The 24,618-nt window shown below is 44.1% G+C and overlaps 1 protein-coding gene across 3 annotated transcripts in view; it reads right to left on the bottom strand.

The window, feature by feature from the left end:
• The window catches only part of PDE8A (phosphodiesterase 8A), a 2,267,087-nt gene that overhangs the window by 2,165,961 nt on the left and 76,508 nt on the right, over nt 1-24,618 (bottom strand). The window lies entirely within an intron of this gene.

Below are 24,618 nucleotides of genomic sequence, written 5' to 3'. Positions count from 1 at the left end.
CTTCCTGTCACGATGTTCGTGCAATTTGTCTGTGGTTTCGCAAGCAGTAGTAGTGATCACAAGAGTAAAATCATGTAGAATGTGAGTAGATTGTGGGCATACGATCATTTTACAGTAGGATCAGGTGCTCTGCAGCAGTTCTTTTTATAGTTTGGCCTTGCTCAAATCAGTGTAATTTCTTTTGTTTTATCTGTTTCCATGTACTTAATTTCTTGATTTTGCTCTGTCACTCTTAGTGTCATACCATTAGTAGTTAAATGTCATTCATAAGTACTCTGAAACCTTGAAAATGGCTCACATAAGCACTCTTTTTTTTTTTTTGGAAACCTTTATTACACATTAAAAGGATACATACAAGGGCCTACAACCACAGAGGCCGGCCGCTACAAAGCCCAGGGGCCAGCAAAGCAACGCCATATACATTCAAATAAACCATACGCGAAAGCCCCCAGATGTTCGTGAGCACCTGGAACAGGCCGAGGCCGTAGTCCAAAAACAATTAGAATGAACGGTTTCATATTTTCTATTTGAACATACCAACAGATACACACCAACAAGGCAATGAGAGTCCTAAATAGCAGCGTGCGCTATCCAGGACGGGGGAAGATCCACATTATCTGGAGTAACTTATGACAGGAGGTGGCAGTGGGGGGGCAGCGGAGAAGAGAACAAAGTATACAGCACACCTTGCGCAACTAAGTAGGAATGCGCGGCTAGGGGGACAGAGCGACGTCGACCTCCAGCGGCAGAGGCGGAGCGCAGATACCTCCCTGATAGGAATTCCATGGACCCCACACTTTAGTCCATCTCCCTGGCTTGCCTCTCGCCACATACACCGTCTTTTCCCTGAACATGCACCAGTCCATATTCTCCTTCCATACCGCCACAGTAGGCGGCCTCGGGGAGCCCCACAGCTGTGCGATATTACGCTTGGCCACCATGTACCCCAGAGTCACCCACTGCGTTTGTGCCGCGTTATAGTCATTCGGCTCCCAGATATTCAGCAAACACCTCCTGGCCTCTGGTAACAAAGCAACATGCGTGACCTCCTCCATTACAGTATGCACTCCGTTCCAAAACCGTACAACCTCCGGACATTCTAAAGCACTCTTAAAACGTCGCAACTATGCAGTCTATTTTCCATATCGGATAGTGTCCTTCCATTTCTGGTGCTTTAAAATAGTTTTAAGATCTTCATAGAGTTTCTTGTTGCTGGAAAGGCTGTAATTTCTGATGTTTATATGTTTCCCTCATCTTCTTAACTTGATTTTTGTTCGTGAGAAAGTGTCACTGATAATTACACAAAAAATGTGAAAATGTCACACTTAAGCAATCTGAAACCTTGGCAGCTATGAATCGCCTGCAGGCACCTTCGTACCATTTTTCTTTGATCAGGCCACAAGACTTCATGTTGCCTTGCACACAGATCCGTGCTAGCTTTGTGAAACAAGCATTGGAATTCAATTGTTCTCACAATTGTTGGAGGTGGTGCTATTGGCAATGTGAATGTCCAAGTGTAATTCGTCCATACTTCGTTGTTGGTGTCTTTGTAGTTCCTAGCTTATTTGGCAGGTTTGTAATGCACGCAGACCTTTATATGAGGTTTATGTTTTGTATTAACCCCTTGCATGCCCGCCCCTTTCCCCGCCCAGTGCCGCGCCTTCCATTAGCGGGCGGAGTTCATGACGAGCTGGACTCGTCATGGGCACAGCGCCACCGCAGCCCATGACGAGTCCAGCTCGTCATGGGCACTGAAGGGGTTAAGCTTGGCACACTTTAAAAATCGTGTACCTTTCACATTGTGGTGAGTTTGTGGGTTAAAACACCCTTTCCTGTAAGCAGAAGGGTTATAGGTAGGTAGGTTCTTGCAACCACTGTGGCCCGTGAGATGGGCGCACTCATGGAGGAAAGGCTTCTCACCCCTAATTGGAGTGAAGTAGGGCTCTCACACCCACGGACCCGGGTGGCACTGCATCTACTGCATTAATGATAGTATACATCTTTAAGGCAGTAAACATTTACCTTTCCACTGGCTGAACAAGGATCCACCATACTGATGCCTGGCAAAGAACAGGAGATGGACATTCTTCTGTGAGTCTGCAGAATGCACTTGCACTTTATCGGGTATTAGCTCATGGGAACATCAAGCAGCAAGCTCTGCACCCCATGCCATGGACTGCTCTCTTCTGATGAGTACCAAAAAGTACGAAACATACGTAATTTGCCTATATAAGGAGATGTTCAGCATTGCTCTTGGAGCATTAAAACAAGTGGGAAAAAATGTGGAGTATTGGCCTATATTGCCATTACTCTGAGGGGCCTGACGAGTATGCAAAAGGAACTTCATGCTGAAGAGCACCTTTCCCAAGAAGAACGTTTCCGCAGTTGCAGTCCTCAAAATTGGACCAAGAAAAATTTTGGGCAGCTTGCTCCACACCATGCGATATCAAGTGAGTGACCGTTTTCCTGACAGACCAACTTTGATATTAGTGTACAAAATATAGGTAATCTGATTAATGTGGGAACTAAACATATTATCCTTGAAATAGAAGTATATTTTTGAATGTTGTAGACAGGCTACACATAAGTGAATGGAGTGGCAACATTGGGCTATTTTGGGCTACTTTTTTGTTGCTTTTGGGCTTGAAAGTTGTGAAAAAATCTGGCAACACTGATGTAGGTGCACAAGGGTCTGTATTGGTACAGCAGGCTTTGAATTTCTCTGTGATTATTGCCGCCCCGACATACTGTGTTTGTTGTGGTTGCTTGTGGGTCCGTCCCAGGGCCCAGTGGAGGACCAGAGCCAACCCGAGAGGAACTTCTACAGTGCATCACAGGTATCTCCACAGTTGTTTGTTTGGAACGTCTGAAGACCGGAAAGAAAGGAGAGGAGCAGACTGGTACATCCACCCGGCAAGCGTGTTGAAAATTATGCAAATGGCAGTTTTGCTCCTCAATACCACATGTGATGGGTGGCGCCTGAAAGGATACAAGCATCCATTAACATGGGTCCCAGTATGCTATTTTCTAGTTTTATTTACCATTAAGGCATTTTCGAGATTTATCATGATATGGATCGGTAATCCCACAAACATCCTTTTATTTATAAGACATGTCACTGTCATGAGTGTAAAATCCGAAAATTTTGGGGAAGCAACAGTGTGGAGATTTTAGTAGCAAAGCATTTATTATGGCATTGATAATGCATTGTTGGAGAAAGCTAATACTACCTGGAATCCGAAAGCACTGATAAGGCATTAGTGGAGGAAGATCATGCGTACCTCAACACTGATAAGGCCCTTCTGTTGTAAGGCCATACTGCTGAGGTCCTGTAGCAATGAGGCAGTGCTGGTAAGGCAAGTTGGCGGGGCCTGGGATTCCCAAGGAATGAGAACACATCAGTTAAGAAGCTGGCACTGTTGATAGGCATGGATGCTTTGGTGGATGGTGATGCTGTAACCCTGCAGGGTCGGACCTTGTTGTTGCTATAGTGGCTTGCTGCTGTGGTGGGCCACCAGTGCGACTCTCAATTAAGGCAGCGATACCAAAGGGGATGATGGACGGAGCGTTTGAGCAAATCAAACACTCACCCCCAGTCAACTGATCTGGGTTTAATCCATCATCATTCTTTAGCTCACTCCACCATCCCAGTTCAGACATGGCCATATGCAAATCAGTCTGACCCGTGCCTCATGGGAACGGTCCAGCCCGAACTGCCAAGCCATGTCTTCCCTGCACCGGAAACAAGCATCCTGGGACCGGTTTTAGGTTCATAACCCTCGTCAGCCAAGCTATCTTGAATCCAGTGGTGAAGTGAGCAAGGGACCCACGTCTGGGCATACCCTGCCAACTTAGGGCGAACAAAGCGATACCAAAGGGGATGATGGACGGAGCGTTTGAGCAAATCAAACACTCACCCCCAGTCAACTGACCTGGGTTTAATCCATCATCTTTCTTTAGCTCACTCCACCACCCCAGTTCAGACATGGCCATATGCAAATCAGTCTGACCCTGTGCCTCATGGGAACAGTCCAGCCAGAACTGCCAAGCCATGTCTTCCCTGGACCGGAAACAAGCATCCTGGTACTGGTTTCGGGTTCATAACCCTCGTCAGCCAGGCTATCTTGAATCCAGTGGTAAAGTGAGCAAGGGACCCACGTCTGGGCATACCCTGCCAACTTAGGGCAAACAAAGCGATTCCAAAGGGGATGATGGACGGAGCGTTTGAGCATATCAAACACTCACTCCCAGTCAACTGATCTGGGTTTAATCCATCATTACTCTTTAGCTCACTCCACCATCCCAGTTCAGACATGCCCATATGCAAATCAGTCTGACCCTGTGCCTCATGGGAACAGTCCAGCCCGACCTGCCAAGCCATGTCTTCCCTGGACCGGAAACAAGCATCCTGGGACCGGTTTGGGGTTCATAACCCTCGTCAGCCAGGCTATCTTTAATCCAGTGGTAAAGTGAGCAAGGGACTCACGTCTGGGCATACCCTGCCAACTTAGGGCGAACAAAGCGATACCAAAGGGGATGATGGACGGTGCGTTTGAGCAAATCAAACACTCACCCCCAGTCAATTATTGCAGGCTGCTGCTAGGTTGGTGACAAGATAGTGAGATCTTAGAAATCTCCCTTGACTTGAATTAAACTTAGCTGTTGCACACACTCCAACTTAGATCGGCACCAAGCAGTAGACACTAGGAGTTTGGCAGAAACTCTCTGGCTGCAATGGTGTGGGTCTGACTGTTGAGACTGTTGTGACTCTGTTCTAAGGCCAGGCTTTATGTGTACCACCTCGCCCCCACCTCCCCTCAGTAGTTCATACTGTTTGAGTTAGTCATTGCATTATTGTACCTCAAGTCAGAGCACTTCACGTTTGTGCACATCCCCACTGCTTTAATGGGGGGACCATGATGTTTGGTCATTTAATGTCAGCTGTAGATGATGGATCCCCAAACAGTGTCATGTATGTGCATGTTTGCATTGTGCTGAGAGAATTACCAGGTAATCGTTCACACAGTTCTCTGATGGATGTCACATGCGGTTTTTCTGAGTCCATTATAGATCATGCAGTCTGTGTGTTCTCCTTTTTACTGCCAGTCACCGGTGTATTCAACTGTGTAGCCTTGGACCGTGTCATGTATGTGCATGTAACTTGCATGATCGAGGTAACTATTAGCGGAGATACTACGTGTCTCTCGGACCTCTTTCAAGTGCTCGCCGTCCTTTTTCCCCAGCACCCCTCCTCCCCCCAGGGGCGGCAACCTGAGGGATAGCCCCGGGCGCCACAAGCTCTAGCTACGCCTCTGCTGCTACATGAGAGAAATTCTTGGACACTGTCATGATTAAGCTGCTGGGTTGACCTTCATGTTTAATTATTTTAGTGGTCCAAAATATTAAGGCATCTACTCAAGCCAACCAGGTTACTTAAAGTATGAACCGCTGCCTTCAGTTTAGGTAGAGAATATTCCTTTGAAACCAGTTGAATATTTCCTATCAAATGACAACTTTTCCTTTAGAACTCATGCAGCCCCCTTCTCAGAAAAGGATCTGATAATTACTAAAACTAGTTTATAGACTACCCTCAGAATACATAGGGAAAAGATGCAATGTATTCTAAAGAAGGGCAGATTTGAAAGCTGAACCAGTTAAGCTCGTGACCGAATCAGCTGCCCATACCTTTAAATATGCGGCTTCCTTATTTCCCACTTGCTACTGGTAACTGAAACTTTAAGAGCTGAAAGCTAATCTCAGATTAAAAAAACGCTTCATAAATCAAACAATTATTCCTAGTGCATTGTCAGCAGGTAGACAGAGGCCTTCAACGCCTCAGCAAATAGAAGTGAATGGAAATTCTATTGATCATAGTTTGTGAAATCAATTATGAAACTAAACTGGTTGTACCTCGCAGATCCAAAAACCGCTTACCAGAGGAGTTAATTCAGGTCATTTTGTAACCAACACTGCAACAGCTTTTGTATGCACCCAGAACCTCTTATGTCACACAGGCTGACATTTGTCAGGTGGGCTGCGGGCAGGAAGTTTGGGAGGTCATTGAAGTGAGTGGTAACTATTCTAATGAAGGAGACATGTAGTCTTTGTAGCCTCAAGGCCAGAAGTTTCCAATCTTTGCTTCAGTGAGACCTACTTCTGATCAGTGAAAATCAATGTGTGCTACTAAAGGCCAAGCCATTTGTGCAATGTTACCTGACACCCCCACAACCAGTTTCACTGAATTTAAGCTTTGTGTCTATGGAGCCAAAGACTATGGTTTGAAAAAAATACTTTGACTAGAGGCACTATGACAGGGTTGCTATGTGTGTCACTGAGAGTGCGGTCTTTGGGGTTGTATGAACATGTGTGCATATGAATGAGATTTTTATTTATTTATTTATTGTACAGAGTTTATATAGCGCGAACTTAACCTGAATCGGGTATCAGAGCGCTTTACATAGCACCAGTTACATTCATTTTTGTTAGGCACGGGGAGATTAAGTGATTTGCCCAGAATCACAGGATGTTCAGCGTCATTGCCGAGACTCAAACCCAGTTCCCCAGATTGTAGGTCAACCGCCCTAGCCGTTAGGCCAACTCCTCCATGGGTATGGGCGCATGAGAGTATGTATTGTATGTACTTGTGGCACGGGACATACCTTTTCCAACATGGGCCACTGTTACATGTATAAGACTAACCTACAACCATTTATTTTTTAATGGGAGAAATTTAAAGTGCAGAACAATGTTCTGCAAAACGTATTCATAATATGGAACATTTTTCTGCACATCAGGGTGTAGAGATTAACTTCACAGATCTTAATAGTATTCAAATAGAATTTTGGAACTTTGTGGGAACCCAAGAAGATGGCACAGAGAAATACACTGCCATCTCCTTGCAAAGCATCCTCACTAGGCAGTCAACCAAGTAAGGATATCAACAGATTTTCTGACAGCTGCCATGGGCAAGCTGCTATCAGGGGCCATTGAAATTGCATATACACTTTGGGCTACATTGAGACCAAAGCTGAGCTGGTAATGCTTCATTTGTTTCCAAATTTGAAACAAGAGATGGTCCTCAAATTAGGAGACAAAATACTACTTTTATCCCTTTGAATTCTAAGCAACACCTTTTTGTAATACAAATAGCTCAAAAACTTACAAACGGATTTCCACCAAACACAAAAAAGGCCCTATTCTTGGTAAAACCTCCAATTTCACAGCAGGCTTGGTGTGAATTCAGTCAGCACCTTTTGCTGTATGGGAGAATGTATAGTCCTGCAGACCTTAGAATGTAAAATGCTTGTTTCTTGACCCCCAAAAACCTCTTTAACATTTCTCCCTCTTGAAGGATTTACAAAAAAACAGATTTTACCCATTATGCATTTATAATACTACATGTTTATTCTTTTTACAGTTAGCCCGAAAATGGTACTTTTTAAAACATGTAAATGTTTATTGAAAACAATAAGTAAAATACTAGAAAATAATTTTGGGAAAAAACCCATACTTTGCATTTTTGCTTACTAGGGCACGGCTTCCTTGCATAGACTTGAAAAGAAAAAAGCAAATAACCAACTAGCAAATTGCCCTGAGGTACTTCAAGTACTCACAGAACATTCCAAGATTTTTAAAAGCTTCCTTTTTTGGGGGATAAATTATTTTATTGGTTTTTGGCACAAAACACGTCACATTCAGGTATCATAGTGCAACAGCTACATCTTGCATCTTGAATATAGCTAACACAGCAAGCCACAATGGAGCGAGCAGAGTAATTAAACAGCCATCATACAATTATAGTTACAGTGGCGGATCCAACCCATAGTGCTCCCACTATTTACCCCAAATTCATTCATACTTGGAGGGACATCCTCTGGCCTCAAACACTGGGTTCTCTTGCTAAGCACAGCAGTTTACTCCACGATGCCACTGAGGCAGTGTAGGGGGTTTGGCCACCATGATAGCCATCCCAGCAGTGCTTGGTCTGCTCTCAAGCCGCCGCACACTCAAAGATACCCAGGATCAGCATCTTCGGTGAAAGTTCCACCTCCCATCCCTTTCCCTCAGACAGCTCCTCAGCTACAGCTGTCCAGTATCATGTTATCACCATACAAGACAAAATCATGTGGTAGAAGTCAGCGGGAGTCTGTGGGCAGCAAAAGCATGAGGGGCTGGGAAGGAGGCCTTTCCTGTGAAATCAATCCGGAGTGAGCTAACCACAACAGAGGTAGTAAGTGTGTACCAAAAGTAGTCTGGAGAAGATCTTGAAGACCCAGGGGGCCATTACTGCATCCCACAAATCCTCGTCCTCCAGTGGTTCCAACTAACCCTACCATCGGGCCGAAAGGTGTTCCAGTGTGTAAGGGGCATTGATAATCAGTGTGCTGTATATTTGCAAGACACCACACTTCCCCATTGCACCCATCAGGAGCTTTGCTTCCAGACAGCTAGCTAAATTGAGGGAAAAGTGCGCTTTGTGAAATGTGGGTATGCAGCATGTGTTGCAATTGTAGATATTTGTGAAATTGTGTCGAGAATTAGGTGTATGTGTTTTGGAGTTCCTGAAAGGAGCACCTGTGTACTGCACCAGACGTCACCAAGTTGTGTGATGCCTACGGCATCTCAACTAGCAAAGCCCTATAGCACAGCCATCTCACTCAGCCATGTACCTGGCCACAGGGGTGTCTGGAGGGTGAGCCTGGAGTTCCACCCAATGTGACGGAGTGCAGCTCTCCATCCAAGAAAGACCACCTGGGGTATCTCCGGTATTGCCGTGGGGAAACTAGCTCCATATAGCATAGCCATGACCAAATAAAACCCCAGCTAGGTCAGCTTCACCCTGTAGGCTGGATCAGACCATCCTCCATTTAACCAATTATTGATCACTTGAAGCTGCGATGTGAGGAATTAAAAGTTAGCCATTATGAGGGTGTCATTGTACGGAGCACGCTGACAATTTAAAAGTGCTAAGCGCAACCTGGAGTTGTGCCAGAGAAATGAGCTCACCACTGAATCTATCTCACAGAACCAATGGCGGAACATTGGTTGCCGAAAATTCTGTAAGACGTTTAAAAATCTTGGCAACACCATCATTTTATATAGGCCTATCCTAACCGTTACATTCAGTGAGAGGGCTTGCCACCTATTCAGAGCTGCTTTAATTCTACGAGTCAGTGGAGTAAGGTTAAGGGACCAGGTCAGCTCAGGGTGCAGTGCCACCTGTATACCCAGGTATCGGAAGCTCAACCGATGCATGGGAATGGCTGTCTGCCAATCAACAAAGCCTGCTATGGTGAGAGGGGCAACAACCTAGACTTAGCTGGGCTAATGTGTAGGCTAGATGCCTCAGCAAAGATCTGGAAAATCCTAGGACAACGGGGGCTGCTCGTCTCGGGGTCAGAAAAAAACAGGAGTACATCGTCTGCATACGGTGCAATACAGTCCTCGTGTCCTGTGTACCACTCCTATCCAGGTAGCTGCACATCATAACGAAGTAGCCATGCAAGGGGCTATTTAGCCCTGCAAAGAGGAGGGTCAATAAGGGGAAGCCCTGTTGGTTCCCACGACGTATGAGACCACTCTGTTGATCTGTGTACGTGCGGTCGGGTTTGAGTAAAACACTTGGACGTGGCAGTGGAAAAGTAGACCAAACCCCACCCTTCGCAGTGCCTGGAAATGGTACCCCAGTCCACCGTATCAAATGCTTTCTCAAAGTCTATGAGAAGCAGAGTCTACTCAAGCATGAGTAGGTGGTGTTGGGCAAGGGCGACATGGAGATGTCTAAAGCAGTGTCTTGTGCACCTGGCAGGCATAAACCTGCATTGATCTGGGTGTATATGAGTCTGGAGAACTCTTTTGAGGCGTGTGTCCCAGATTGTCACAAAAATATTAATCTCTCCATTAATTAAAGAGATCGGGTAGTAGGCTGCACAGGAGGTGGGCGGGTGGTACACATTTGGTATGACAACAATGGTTGCCATGTAGATTTCTCGCCAGAAGTAGAGGTCAAGCAAGTAAAGAATTAGAACCGCCCTGTAGTTGGCGTAAAACTCAGTAGGCTACCGATCGGGACAGGGAGTCTTGCCACGCCGGTCGTCACAGGGTCCGCAATAGAGAAGGGGAGGTAAGAGTCCTGGCCGACAAAACTGTTTCACCTCAACGAGCCAGTCCCAAGCAGTCTCTGGGGTGTCAAAGAAGTGCCTCTTATTGACGTAGATTACTTTGAGACGTGTCGGAAATAAGAGCATGTCTGATAAATTGAGGTCCTTGAGCTTTTGTTTGTCAGCTGCATAGGAGCGTTGTTGTGCCTGCACCTCTTTAGTATAGTCCGAGAAGATGTGGATCTAGAATTCTTGATACCTCAGGTCCAGGAGGGATCAGACTTCCCTCAGGATAGAGTCTCTGTCTAGTTTAGGTTCCAAGGAATAATGGGACTGTGTACGGCTCCAGGAGGGGGTTTCGGCGTAAGGGCCCTGTGTGCTCTTTCCACGACAAATCACAGTGAGATTTCGCCTGGTGGCAGCCAGGATTTAATCCATTGCTCCTGGAGTCTGGTGTGTTGCGTCGGCTCTACGCCCTCTAGAAACCCCACAAATCTGAGATTATTGTGCCTTTAACGATTTTCGGCATCTTCTGCGCTGTGATGTAGATCAGCCGACTGAGAGAGGAGGCAACAGAGCTTTGCCTTCAACTCGTACACCTCATCCTCCATGGTGGAAAGATGCCCCTTGGCCTCAGTGAGTCTACAAGTGGTGTTGCGCAAATCCTGGTGAAGGAGCGCCACATCAACTTGGACCTCACTGATTTTAGTTTCAACTGCAGTTTGAGAACCATGAATGACCTGCAGGATCGTGGCCTGGTCCCCCTCAGTGGGCAACGTCTTATCCACTGTGACTCATCCAGCAGGACCCATGGTGTACGGATTGATTCTTGACTATGAGGAGTGGGGTCCTGTGTTCTTGTCCTTCCCCATACTGCCGTTGGGAGGGCAGCAGAAATGGTGTACACCAGGGCCCAGCCCTCTTACCACGGATCACACAGCAGCATGAGCCACCAGGCACCAGTGAGAAGCATCCACTCCACAGTGCGGAGTCAGGCAGCAGGAGGGAGATATGCAGAGATCTCAGGAGCAAGATGGTACAGGATCATGCAGATTGCCTCATCAGAGTGACTAATGGAGCTCCCCACTCCCAGTCAGACGGAGCAGCCTCTCGCCGAGAAGGCAGACGTCGAGTAAGATCAAAACCCGCATCACGGGACACAAAAGTACAATCCGCACTGGGGGAAAATAGTCTCTGAGTTGGTACGGGTGAGTGGGAAAGCTATCACAATATCCCCACAGGTTTGTTTATTGGATGTATGGGAAGCTACGGACATGACTCATACTGAACGTACGTGGGCATCACTAGGGTTTACTCTGGCGAAAATAAATTTTGCTCAGGGTTGGGGAACTGGTATCCTACCAAGACACTCGAAATGGGCCAAGGATATGGACAGAGCCATGCTTGCAGAAAAAGATGTGTTCAAGCATCGAGGGTGCCCGGCGAAGTGGGATAATAAATGGGCAAAGTGGAATGTTTCCAGAGGCGAAATCTGTATCTCTCCCTCAGTAGAATTACGCAAAAATGTAAGGACATTGATGCTCTACTTGTCTAATATTATAATGTGCTGTGATGTAATGGGTAAAGATATACAACTGCCCAGTTCGGTCTTCGTTGCAACCGTGTGGGCCTGTGACTTGTTACTGTACCATCACAATTGTTCAATAAAAAGAAAATATTTTTTAAAAAAAGTACAATCCATTGTATGAAACACGCCACCAAACTTATCACACATTTTCTAGAGAAAGGGCACAATGCAGAAGAACTAACTTGGATGGTGCTGGACAAATCCATTATTCACCATAACATCATAAACGTAACCCAATATCTCTTCAGGAGAGAGTACTGATTGGTTTTCACACTACAGAGTGACAGCCAAAGTCTGAATGCCGACATCCTGTGGTCCACCCTAGCACAATCCTGACACTTGAAATCTTGAGATACAATCTTATCTTGAACTGTCTAGGATCACACCATGTTCACTATTTAATCCCCTATATGTACAGTTATACTATTCATCCACGTCCATATAGGACTCTAAATGGCTTTACACTGATATAGATGCCTTTTACTCCACATTGAAGTAGACATTAAGTAACATGCAAACAGCTTAGTGAGACGCTTTATATCTATATGGACATAAACACCACTTTGACAAATATGGTTTATAATGAGCGGCATTAAAACAGCTTGCACACCCGTTTCTACACCAGTAATCACACCAGCTCTGATGTATGAAATAACATGCAACCATGTCAAGAGATCATACTGTCATCACACAAAATGACCTTTATGATTTGTGAGCTGGTTTAATCCCCTATTACACTGGCCGTATAGTCAGTTAGTTGACAAATTGCAAACGGTGTCCCGCCCCTTGTTTGGCATCCACTTTAGAAGCTACATATCCCAGTATTTTGTAGTTCTAGTTGCCCCGATGGGGTTCCTACTTCTGTTTTCCTGTATGAACTACAAAGTCCACCTTTTCTGTAGTTCTGTTTGTAGCAATCCATTGGTGCTCATTCAAATGGGTGTACTATACCATTAAAGTTGTTATACTGAGGCTAATTTCTGTACTAGACTTTATGTTCCCTATTTGGACTTTCTACGGGCATAAGCCGTCCCTCGAGCCCAACACATCACATGCCACCATGCTGATTACCATTCTTCAAGTAACAACCCTTGGAGCATTATGTGGTCACTCTGGAAGTTACATGAATTAAACTATAATGAGTCACACACATATTGATTTTATTTCCAGAATACACTTTTAATATGGATATACTTATGGGTACCCACACCCTTTCTGGGGGACTACCATAGGTACTTCCATTTATAGGATGTCTCACTGAATAAGACTGGAGTTAAATGCTTACAGTATACTGCCTTCTATGTTGGTTGCATCCAAACTGTGTTCCCACTTGTCCTTTTGGTCATAGGACTGAGAGGTCCCCTCGAGTTTGCGCAGAGGTTAAGGTGACTTTGATTACCTGACATTGCAGGTAAGCTTGAACTGTATACACATGAAACATGTTTTCCCAAAATGATGGGTGTGATAGATAACAATTCAGTGCCTGGCATATATACAGTAATAGCACCTTTGGTTAAGATGATGAACTTTTGGAGTGAGTGCATTGTATAAATTATGCTTGCTATTTTGATACATGTCTTTCTTTCAGGTAATACACTTACCAGTGGCTCTTCGACATAGTGGCGTTCCACTCTTAACCTCTGGTTTTGTGTACCAATTTTTTTATGGTTGAATATGTTTCTGGGTTAGTTATAAGATATACCTCTCTCTTTGGTCCCGAAGAAAGCTGCCACACCTCCACAGATGGCTTAGGGATGACACATGTCGACTCTCATTGCTCTACGACAGGTTGAATACATTCCTGCCGTAGGTGACCTTGAAAACAAATGAAATGCCAGCATTTGTAAACTGCACAGCTACCTCCGGACAGGTGTCCCGGCGCTGGGGGCCGTTGGGAAGATTAAGCGAGATATTGTCACATGGTGCTAGGCTAACATTCCACCGGCAATCGAACCGTGAACCCCTTGGTCCGGAGTCAGGCACCCTGCCCGCTGCGCCACACCTCTTCCACCTTCACTGCTCTATGGCAGATTGAATACACTCCTGCCATAGGTTTGTCTTTTAACCCTGACCTTAGGACGCCCCAATAAAGGTATTGGTGTCTTCGGAGGTAGTTTTATCTCACAGACACGTCCTTTCTGTTCTCATTCCTCACCACACCCTGCTCATCTATAGGTTTTAGGATACCTCTTTTCAACAATGAAAACATCCCTGAGCTTCTCCCTCTCAAAGAGGGGGTTGTAGCCCGCATTGTGACCAGGTTCACAATGCAAGTTTACCCTATGATGAAGCATGCCACCTCCAGGTGGGTGGGTGAGGGAAACCATCCTGTAAAAGTATAACCTCTCCATAACACTTAGACCCAGGGGCCTTTTTCGTGGTTTATGATTGTATCATAGGGGAGTCGTCTCCTGCTGGTCTATAAATCTCCTCAGGCTCTCTTTTATGTAAGATGTAGGATTGCCCCACAGCTCTCATGTGCGGCAAAAGCCCACTTGCAATCAGTCCACTCAGGCTAGCAGGGGGTTATATACATCGCAGGGACTAGGTGCAGACCTCTGCCCCAGTGAAAGGCTTTCTTATTATTTTCTCGCAATGTTTGCGTAAGCCAGGAGTGACTTAAAAGTAAAATAATCTGTAGAATTACTGAACTATGCCACTGCCACAATTCGGACTAGGGTGGCACTTTTAACAGTGTTTCCTTTTTCATTCTTGCAATCACTGACTAAGATTAAACAAAAAGAAAGCAGTTTCCTTTTGCTTTTTAAATACAGTTTAATTTGTTGGTGGGACAGGAGCGAGTGCAGGGTAGGAGACAACACCAAGGCAGGGAGGTATGTGGGGGCAACATGGACAGTGGTTGGTATGACATAGCACTTTTTTTATGTGGAGTGGGAGGCAACATAGAGGAAGGGAAGCAACATGGAAGGAGGGTGGAGGGAGAGAAGGAACACAAAGGAAGGGATGAGGCAGGAGGCTACACAGAGGGATGGAAGGTGGGAGGGTAAGAGGCAACACAGAGGAGGGAGAAGTAGAGTGTTTAAACACAAAGAACAAAGTGCCTTAAAAATATGCTGTGGAAGGACACAAGTAATGCATCCATGGTTCAGGGGAGGGACAAACATTGCAAAGAGGAAGGAATGCCTATGGGTTCTGACCAATAAAAAGAAAGCAGATGAGACAGACAATGAAGCCAACCAATTATAAGAAATTTGAGGCTTCTAAGCCCTGTTAGAAAACAAAATATCTCACAGGCGACCGAACATGTGCTGTCTTAGGTGAGGCCTAAAAAGTATTTTGTTGTGAAGTTCATAGTTCAAAGAAAGGTCTGTTGCCGTTAAGTGGCTGTAATTACATTTGCTCCTTTCTTTGTTAAAATAAACCTCTATTCATGCGCTTCTTAAACAGAAAGACATTTTTGCCTGCTTTATCCACTTAGAAATTAACATTTCATTACTAGTTAATATTATTGTTATTTTACCCATGCAATTATTATATTTGATAGGCATCAATTTTGCTTTCTATACCAGAGCAGAAGTCGTTTCCTGAAAGCTTATAAAAGAGGGCTTTTGAGGGAACTCTGCTAAAATGTTATTGTTTGGCTCAGTTTTTTTCCAAAGGTCTTTCGACAAGATATTGTTCACTTGCCCCAGATGTACCTTGGGGGAGTTGGGCTTCCTTGCAGTACTATACTGTGAATTGTCTGTGAGTGAGCGGTGAGAAATTGCGTGGTTGGTTAAAGGGGATGAACTCTGTTCGAGCAACAGGCACAATCCTTTTCCAGGTGAACCACAAAAATTCACTAAATTAACCTATGCTTAACCCTCTGGTAGCTTGGTACAAAAGTAGTCAGGCTGAACTTAGAGGCAATGTGTAAAGTGTTTATGCAGCACACAAACAACAATACATTGAAAACAAAACACAAGAAAAATCCCATGCTAATTTAGAAACAATAGAGTAAAATGTCATAAATTATTTGACACCAAAATGACAAAAATCCAATCAGTAGAACTGGAGATATGCAATTTCAAAGATTTAAGGTAAGCATAGCTTTTAAAAAAAAACAAAGTGCCAAACGCAGGAATCTGGTCATGCAAGACTGCTTAAAACTAAAAAGTTAAGGCCGAACGCAATGGAACACGAGCTAGATACAGGGACCAGTTTTTTTTTTTTTTAATATAATTTATTTGATTGATTTTCTTAGAACAACCAACAGTGAGTCTCAAAAGTATATAGGCACAATGTACATTTCGCACATTATACAAAAAGAAGACATTATGAAAACAGTATGGTCCAATAAACCTGTTACACATCATAACGTAGAAGTAGTCATCATCTGAGGTATTTCTAGAATACTTATACTCCTGTCTATTAAGGTGTCTTGGTGTAGTGGAATCTAACTGTAGTGCGAATAATCACGTTAACAACATTGTCATCGTCTGTTATTAGTAACATGTTAACAGTGTTCTGTGTCTAGTCGTGAGACGCAGCAACTTGACTAGCTGTGGTGCATAAATACGTTTTATACATCTCCCAGAAGTTGTTAGGTCTGTTGCGTGGGGGGAGTAAGTTGCTAAAAAGTTCCGTCTACGTACTACAATATGTCATGTCTCTGGTCCACTGTGTGATCGTAGGGACGGGGCCCCGAAACCAGTTAATAGCCACCCTGCGCTTGGCCATCAGTAGTCCCATATCTACCAGACGCCGAACTCCCTTTGGTATTAATTTAGAGTAGCCCAGCAAGGCCAACGCTGGGTCAGGTTCCAATGTTAGTTTAGTAATCTGTGCAAGTTCTTTAAAGACATTCACCCAAAACGCAGAGATATCAGGGCAGATCCAGGCTAAATGAAGGAACTCAGCTAATTGCGCTGCGCAACGGTCACAGGTTGAGTCATCCCTTAATCTGTATCTATGCAGCCTCTCTGGGGTGTAATATACCCTATTAAGGTATTTAAAGTGTACCAGCCCATGCCGCCCATTAAGTGAAATACGTTAGATGCTGGTGCAACAATAGGTCCACATAGCGTCTGCTATCTCTATGTTTAGGTCCCGCTGCCATGCCAAGCGGGCTTTGGTGTAATGGTTTGCTCTATATGACATTGATGTATTATAAATTGTGGATACGATCCGCTTTGGGGATTTTGCCCTTATGGTTTGCGTTAAGGCCATTAATTCTGGTGGTTCAAGGTATTCATCACCCAAAGTCATCCGCAACGTGTGACGTACTCTATGAAATTGAAATGTCGTCAGCAGGGTTGGTTCTGGATCCAGAGAGGTGAATTCCTCCAAGTCTTGGCCACTCCATCCTCGAACAAGTCGCCAGCAGTCTGTATGCCCAGTGTGTTAAGTGCTTGTATAACCCCCTTTTCTTTACATGGCGGCAGCCACAAGCACCAATCAAAAGGGGTAAGCGGCGAATACAGGATCGCGCCTGCTTTCTGTTGCAGTTTGTGGTTCCAGGCGTGCGCTGTTGTATTAATCGAGTCTAATATGCCCGTCCTCCTGTCCACGTCTTTAAACAGTAGCGCAGGTAGCGGAAGTGGTGACGCACCCTCTGCCTCTATACGAAGGTGTGGGATGTCTGGGGAGCCATGCATCCAATGGTGTGCATGCGCACTTTGCGCAGCCCTGTAATATATCGAAATCCGGTGCTCCCAGTCCTCCCATATGATAGGGTAATACCAGTATCCACCACTTAATGCGCGGCTGCTTACCTGCCCAGGCTAACTTAATCATCAGCGTGGTGAGACGATTAAAAAAGGCCCTTGGAAGTACCATAGGGATATTGTAAAACAGAAACAGCAGGTGTGGCAGAACCACCATTTTCATAATTGAAATTCTACCTAGGACGGACAGCGGAGTTTTATTCATCTCCAGCTGAAAAAGTTACCTTCTAAAGTCTAGCACAAAAGGTTTTTCTGTTCCCAGTGGAGTAGGGAGAGCGTTGCAGGTAGTCTTCGCTGTATCCCAAAGATCCTGTCAGCTGTCGCAGATGGTTGTTGCTGGTGCTTCCCACAGGGGGTCACCGCAGGCTGTCGGTGCTGTAGAGCGAAGTGCAGAGCTCGTGTTGCTGGCTGTTGCTGTAGTGCGAAGATTCAAGTTCACCAGAACTTCGTGTTGGCGGTTGGCGCAGGGAGCAAGATCTTGGCACGAATGGGCCCACTCCATTTCTTCAAACTGGAACTCAACTGATGCCACACCAAGGGCTCGAGACTTGGGAGGCACTTCTTGGGGATCAGGAACTTACTACTGGGCTCAAACATGTCCAATGCAGCAGGTCAGCTGGGCAGTTGCAAGGTGGTCTCTGGAGCTTGTTGTTTCATTGTATCTCAGAACAGGAGGTCAGCTAACTAGTCCTTGGAATCACTAAGGTAGGGATGAAGGATACAGATCCAGTAGTCCTTCTCTGGCAGCACGGCAGTCCTTCTACTGTAGTATCCACAGGTCCCGCAGTGTACTGAAGAGTGGGTCTGAGGGACCCCCTTTTATAAGTGCTGCCCACTTTGAAGTAGTAGAAACTTCTGGAATCTTCCCCCTCCAGAAGTGTCTGGAGTTTCCAGCCTCCCTTCCGTGGTCCCTGTCTGTCTACAGGCACAATAGGGTAGTGTGAAGTCCTTTGTATGTGTGCTGAAGCAGAGTCTTTGAAGTGCAAGTGTGGAAGGTGACAGCTCCGCCTCCCTCATCAAATCAGGATGTCCCATGCGGCCAACACCTAGATCTTCTATTGTGTGGCTGTCTGGGAGGAATACACAAAGGCCAACTACACCTAGTCATATGACCCAGGAAACAGTCTGCAGGCACCAAATGGTTAGGACAAGTAAATGCCAACTTTCTAAAACTGGTGTTTTCAGAATTGTGACTTAAAATCTGACTTTGCCAGTAAACAGGGTTTTAAATTAAAATTCCTCGGACACCAAACATGATATCCCCACCTGCTCCCAAACAAAGGTTATCACTTATTAACTGTAATAAGGTAGCGCCAATGTTATGATATGGGAGTGGTGAGCCTCACAGTAGTGAAAAACAAATTTGTGAGTTTTTCAATACCAGGACATGTCAAACTTTCTAAATACAGGGCCTCTTGCCCTGTGTGCTGTTTAGGGCCTATCTTAGGGTGAATTATATGTAATAAAATGGAAGGTTTAGGTCTGGTCAAAGGTTTATTTTGCCAAGTCAAAATGGCTTTTTAAAAACTGCACACAAAGGCTACAATGGCAGCCCTGGGACATGTTTTAAGAGGCTAATTAAGTGAATGGCACAATAAGTGCTGCAGGCTCAATAGTAGCATTTAATTTACAGGCCCTGGGTACATGTAGTACCACTTTACTAGGGACTTACAAAAAAAATGACATGTGCCATTTGGTTGTAAGTCACTTTTACCATGTTTGGAGGGGAGAGCACAAGCACTTTCACACTGTTTAGCAGTGGTACGTGCACAATGTCCTTAAAGCAAACCTAACTGTGTTCAGAAAACAGGACAAGTAAAAGGCAAAATGTTTGACGGTGACCCTGCAGATAGGGCCAGATCCAAAAAATGTCCTTTCAGAATTGCATATGAAAGCTATAGTGCTTCAGCCAGTGTGAAAATTATGTCACAATATGCACCATTATTCCCTCTCTTTTTTTAAAACATTTTCTCCGGGAGGGGATGAGAACCTCTTCCTCTACTCTTACAGAATCTAGACTTGTTTGAAAGGCTGGCCTTAAACATGTGATGAGTTACGCCGCACCACTTACGAATTTCACCAGCCGCCACTGCTTGTTGGAACAATCAACCTTTCTCTGTTATCAATTAAACAAATGTAAACCTGTTTGCTAACCCTGTAAAAATCAATACTGTGGACATCAGTCAAGATGTGACGTAAAGAGCACTTTAATGAATAGCAGAATGCCCCGGGCTAGGGTGTGGCTACCCTATCTGCTATGTCAACCACCCAAGGTGACAACCTACTGAACAAGAAAGATCTATTGCGTAGTACAGTCTCATTTCGGCACATATATATAAACGCCTGTAAAGCTTTAACACATTACAAGATATCATTTCTGCTTTAGGAATCCTGGTGAAGTTACAGGTAGACAGATGGAAAGGGGGGGGGCACATGTAACTTCACAAAGTACCAACTCTTCTTTTAGACTGTATTAATCATGTCAACCATTTTCCAATGACATGTTTAGATTAAAAAATAAATGAAAAGCACTTTCCCACACTACCGACAATGGTGGGCAGAAAAAGGTCCTTCGGGTCAGTGATAAAAACACACAAATTCGAGTGGGGAAAATCCATATGTCTGAAATCCGTGAGGACAACGTAAATCACATACAATACGTATAAAAATGCATAGTAACTAACTATTGTGCATAGATGAAACGGGGAGGTTTTGCTGCATTGCGGTCAGAGGTGCTGACCTTAAAACTGGAGATCCAGGTTCAAGTCTCAGCGTCACCTCAACATCCTGTGATTCTGGGCTAATCCCTTTATCTACCCGTGCCTAAAAAAGAATATGACCTTGTGTAATGTAACTGGTGCTCGTGTAAAACGCTCCAATACCTTCAGGTCGAGTCTGCTGCTATAAAAAACTGTAAATGAATAAGGCAAAAATATTTCATGTAAGCTATGCTGGGGCCATCAGAATGAGTTGATTTTTTCACAGCTAAAAAGTGAATCGGCATGAGTATCCATCGTTGTTTATTCCACAAGTAGCTAATACGGTGCAAACCAATTTTGCTCAACTTTATACCCAGCTGAAAAACACGGATCTACAGCGGGAAAGGCAAAACTGACAAACTTTTCATATGATCTTTCTCACGAAGAGCAAATGCAGACTTCGAACGCACGCAATTTAAAACATGTTAATGTTATTAAAAGTGAGTTAAGCAAATAACGCCCCCATTTGGAGTATCATTCTAATTCGCATAGGGCCCGTAACCGGAGTTACGGGCCCTATCATAATTCCAAGACCTGCAGAAAATCTAAGGTTCTTGTGTTTTTCGCCCGAAGAATCCATCTGCATTTAAATTAAAACACTGGGAGCAAATGAGGACGAAGGGAATGAGGAATTACAGATTCCTTGGGTAATTCCTCATTTGTAAGGCCACCCTCGTTGTGTCTTTTGAGGTAAGTTGTCGATACTCTTTCCTTGGGGTGAAGTTACAAGCTTATCTTTCAAGGTCCCATTCATTATAATTCCCAAGTGCACATACTTATAATAAAAGGAATATACATTGACAAAAATAAATGCCAATAAATATTTGGCATTGCAAAAAATAAATCCTTACGCACCAATACACAGCACAGATTTAAACTAAAAATTAGAGGAGAATAATGCTAAGGACATATTTATCAAGCCATGAATGCAGACGAGAGAGAACTTTTCATAAACCCAGCAATCCAGCAAGCAATGGCGCCAATTCACAAACAGTTTTTGCAAACTTTTGTACAACTGAGGTGCTCAAAAACCATCATCTATGATGGCAAAATTCCACTATGATTCTGCCCTCGGAAATCTGATCTCCTAACGTGAAAATACCATTACCACGGTGGAATTTCTGTGTGAATTTGTTGGCAAGTGATGGAGCAAGGTTTCGCATAAAAAGAAACTTGCTTGTATGCAATCCTCTCGAATAACCTGTAACACTATAATCAATCTGTCCGTGAGTACTAACAGTGCACCACATTCAACATATTGTATCTAGGGGACGCTTTCCTATGTGCCTTACTAATAAATAACCCGAGTGTCCTAAAATGGCCGCCGAAAACGCTGGAACTCTTCTGCGCATGCGTCTACTACAGCTACGTAGTATGACGTTTTCTGTTGCTTGGGGGGAAAACTTTGCAGTTGCGCAATAGCTTCTAAAATGGCCACTTTTTCAAGTTACGCATTAACGCACATGCGGAGCTGAGACTAACCTATGCAAGTTCTACTAAGCTATTAATGCAAAAGATTTATTGGGATTAGAGTAGAAGCAAGTGGTATACAGTGAATTCATTTTATTTCTTATTCTAACGTGTTCTTCTTTGACTTTATTAATAGTTCACATTTGGGCCTTGGAGGGTGACCGCGTCTCTGTTCCCTTGTGGCTTCTACACATGCACAAACGTCTGCTTATTCTGAACAAGTGAAGTAAATTGACTGGCTGCCAAACACTAAGCCCAGCAAGGACATGGGAAACCAACTTTTGACCCTACGAGAGGAAGAAAAAGAAACATTGTAAAATAGACTTATCAATCCACATATGAAGTGCTTGTGGGAATAAAGCTTGTGGGTATTAAAATTAAGGGGCGGGGAATTAGACAATAGACTAAAGAAAATTATTGAACTTAGTATGTTGTTATGTCCTCACCCCACTGCTTGGCCCAATCAAATTGTAGGTGAACATGGAATCGAAACATTTGGGGGTGGATCATACACTTGAATTTGGTATAACAGAGGTAAGTTAAGTAGACACACTTGATGCTGAGATGCTGATGCTATGCTGAGATGCTGCCCAATTTTGCTGCAATCTGACTGAAGAATCCAACACTAGGGCAATTCGCGGAACAACCGAGGAGGCACATCTAGGAAGGGTCCGGACGAGCCCGAGCCGGAGAGAATAGCACCAGAGAGGGGTGTAACGCTGGCGTTACATTAGAAGAGGTCACTTTTTACCTGTCCTGAACCTGTCCTAAATCCTTGACTCTCTGATGTCGGGGTCCTCACACCATTCTAGGTAAATATAACTGTAGGGTAAATGCTCCGTACTTGCTCTCTGTTCTTTCTCTCCTCGGGTGCGGTCATTGCAAGAATTCATTAATGCAAACTGATTATAAGCTAACTGTACTATTTTTCCTGATGGAGACTTCTGGTATATCCATGTGTATGTTGATTTGACTCACAAAATGAGTAATTCAGATAAACTTTTAAAACTCCTTCTGAGTCTGTGGTTCTTTAAAATAAAGTTATATGCATTATTGTATTTTCCTCCCTATTCTAATCTACTACTAGATATTAACGAATTGTTCATTTACTCAGGAGACAGGAATGGTAAGAATACTGGTGTAAAGGTTTCCTAGGGTAAAATAAAATTGATGACCAGTGGATATTTGCCAGCTCATTGCGCGTATGAATGTATATGGGCCCAAATGAGTGTAGAGTGTATGAATGTGTAGAGCTGGTAAACTCCGCTGCATCATGGGTCCACGTGTAAAAACATGCAAGTTCTTGAGTATTCACTAATAGTTTCAAGGTACATTTGTAGAATTCTATTATTCCGGCCCCTAACATACCTCCGTAAAAAATTGCTGTCCAGAGATTTTCATTTTCTTTTCCCCCTTTTAAATTTTTTTTTTAAAATTAATTTCACAATGTCAAAGGTCACATACATCTTCCATTTATCATTTTGATTATTTATACAGTAGTTTGCTGCCATGATAGAGGGTAAAGTAGTTACAGTCACAGTATGTCCATATGTCTCTCTCTGGTGCGCTGCATTTCCATTTCCACCGAGGGGGATATACACAGGTTGCCATGTTACATATTCCACTTGCCCCTTTTCCTGTCCCATTTTTTCGGACACCCTCTTGATTTAAAACACTCCCTTATCTGCGAACATGCATTTATCAAACTCTCGTACCCACAGTCGGAGAGAAGGCTCGTCCGCCGCCCCCACCCCTTCGCAATCTCACGTTTGACTAAGACGTATCCCAATGTGGTCAATTGTTGTTCCACCTCCCTGAGGTCAGTCGGCTCCCACATGTTTAGAAGACCCAGTCCCTGCGAAAGGAGTAGCTCTTTACTACCCAGGGCATTTTGGAGGTGAGACGTGGCCCCTTCCCATATTGTTCTGTTAGATAGGGGTATACCCATCAATAACCCTCCTATTACCTGGGTATCTGAAACACAATTTGAAGAAAATTGGTAAGGAGGAAAAGATAGAATAATATTTTTAAACAAGGATACCTTTAATTATCCTATCATATGTGTATATATTCACATTTTCTTTTTGTCATTTTATCGCTGAGCATATAAAAAGAACATATATTTACAAACAACACCTCTGAAATAATAACAAACTAACGCTACTGTCCACCGTGAAATATTTCCTATTGTGGAGCTACCTTTAAATAGTGTGGACTACCCAGAAGGCTCATACGTTGCGTATAGGAAAGTCTCTCTCCAAGGATTAAAAAAAGCAATGTAAGACTGTTAAATCCACAAAAAGTTCACTTGATTTGCGGTCCTTCTGTACAACAAAACTGTCGACGCGGTCGCGTTTCAGCCGATCTATTTCTTTTGGCCTCTTCAGGACAAAAACAACAGCAGCACTCTACATAAAAAGAAACTAACTCTAATAACATATAAAGTACAGAATCGCCAAAAATTACCCTTGCCGATATATACATACAGGTCTCAATCTCCTGATCACCAAACCAAGATACAGAAAGTCCCACCACCACGAAAGGACCACCGAATCCAGTGTAACGTGAGTTTCTAAGTAAATTTGAATTCCTCAACTTTCCGCATGCAAAGACGTGTGTGTTTCACCGTATGTGACAATAAATAGAATCATTGGCACTGCCTGTGATTCTGCTTACCATAATCACATATACTATCGTTTCTAATATAAAGGATCTCTCATTGTACAATCTGTTAAACTCTACACTGACCTTAGCTACAACACCTCGCTCAGCGCAACCTGCATGAAACCAACATGCTTATCAGCGGTGGAGCGTTGGGGGATCGACCCCTGACCCAACTATAAAAATGAAGAATGGTTCAAGTAAGCCCCACTGTGTACAATAAAGAACCGCTCTGTCACCCAAGTGATCGAACTTCGTACCTTGCACGAGCGTCTTATTACTTAGCGCCTAACTTCAGATCCAATGCAGTAAATTCCATCCGCCGTGGTGTACACGCTACATGGTTGGAAAACGGACAACAAAACACGCGGGGA

This window comes from Triturus cristatus, chromosome 3_1 (assembly GCF_964204655.1).
Source record: "Triturus cristatus chromosome 3_1, aTriCri1.1, whole genome shotgun sequence".
NCBI lineage: Eukaryota > Metazoa > Chordata > Amphibia > Caudata > Salamandridae > Triturus > Triturus cristatus.
The sequence above is the reverse complement of the archived record's forward strand: the minus strand, read 5'-3'. Positions and strand labels throughout refer to the sequence as shown.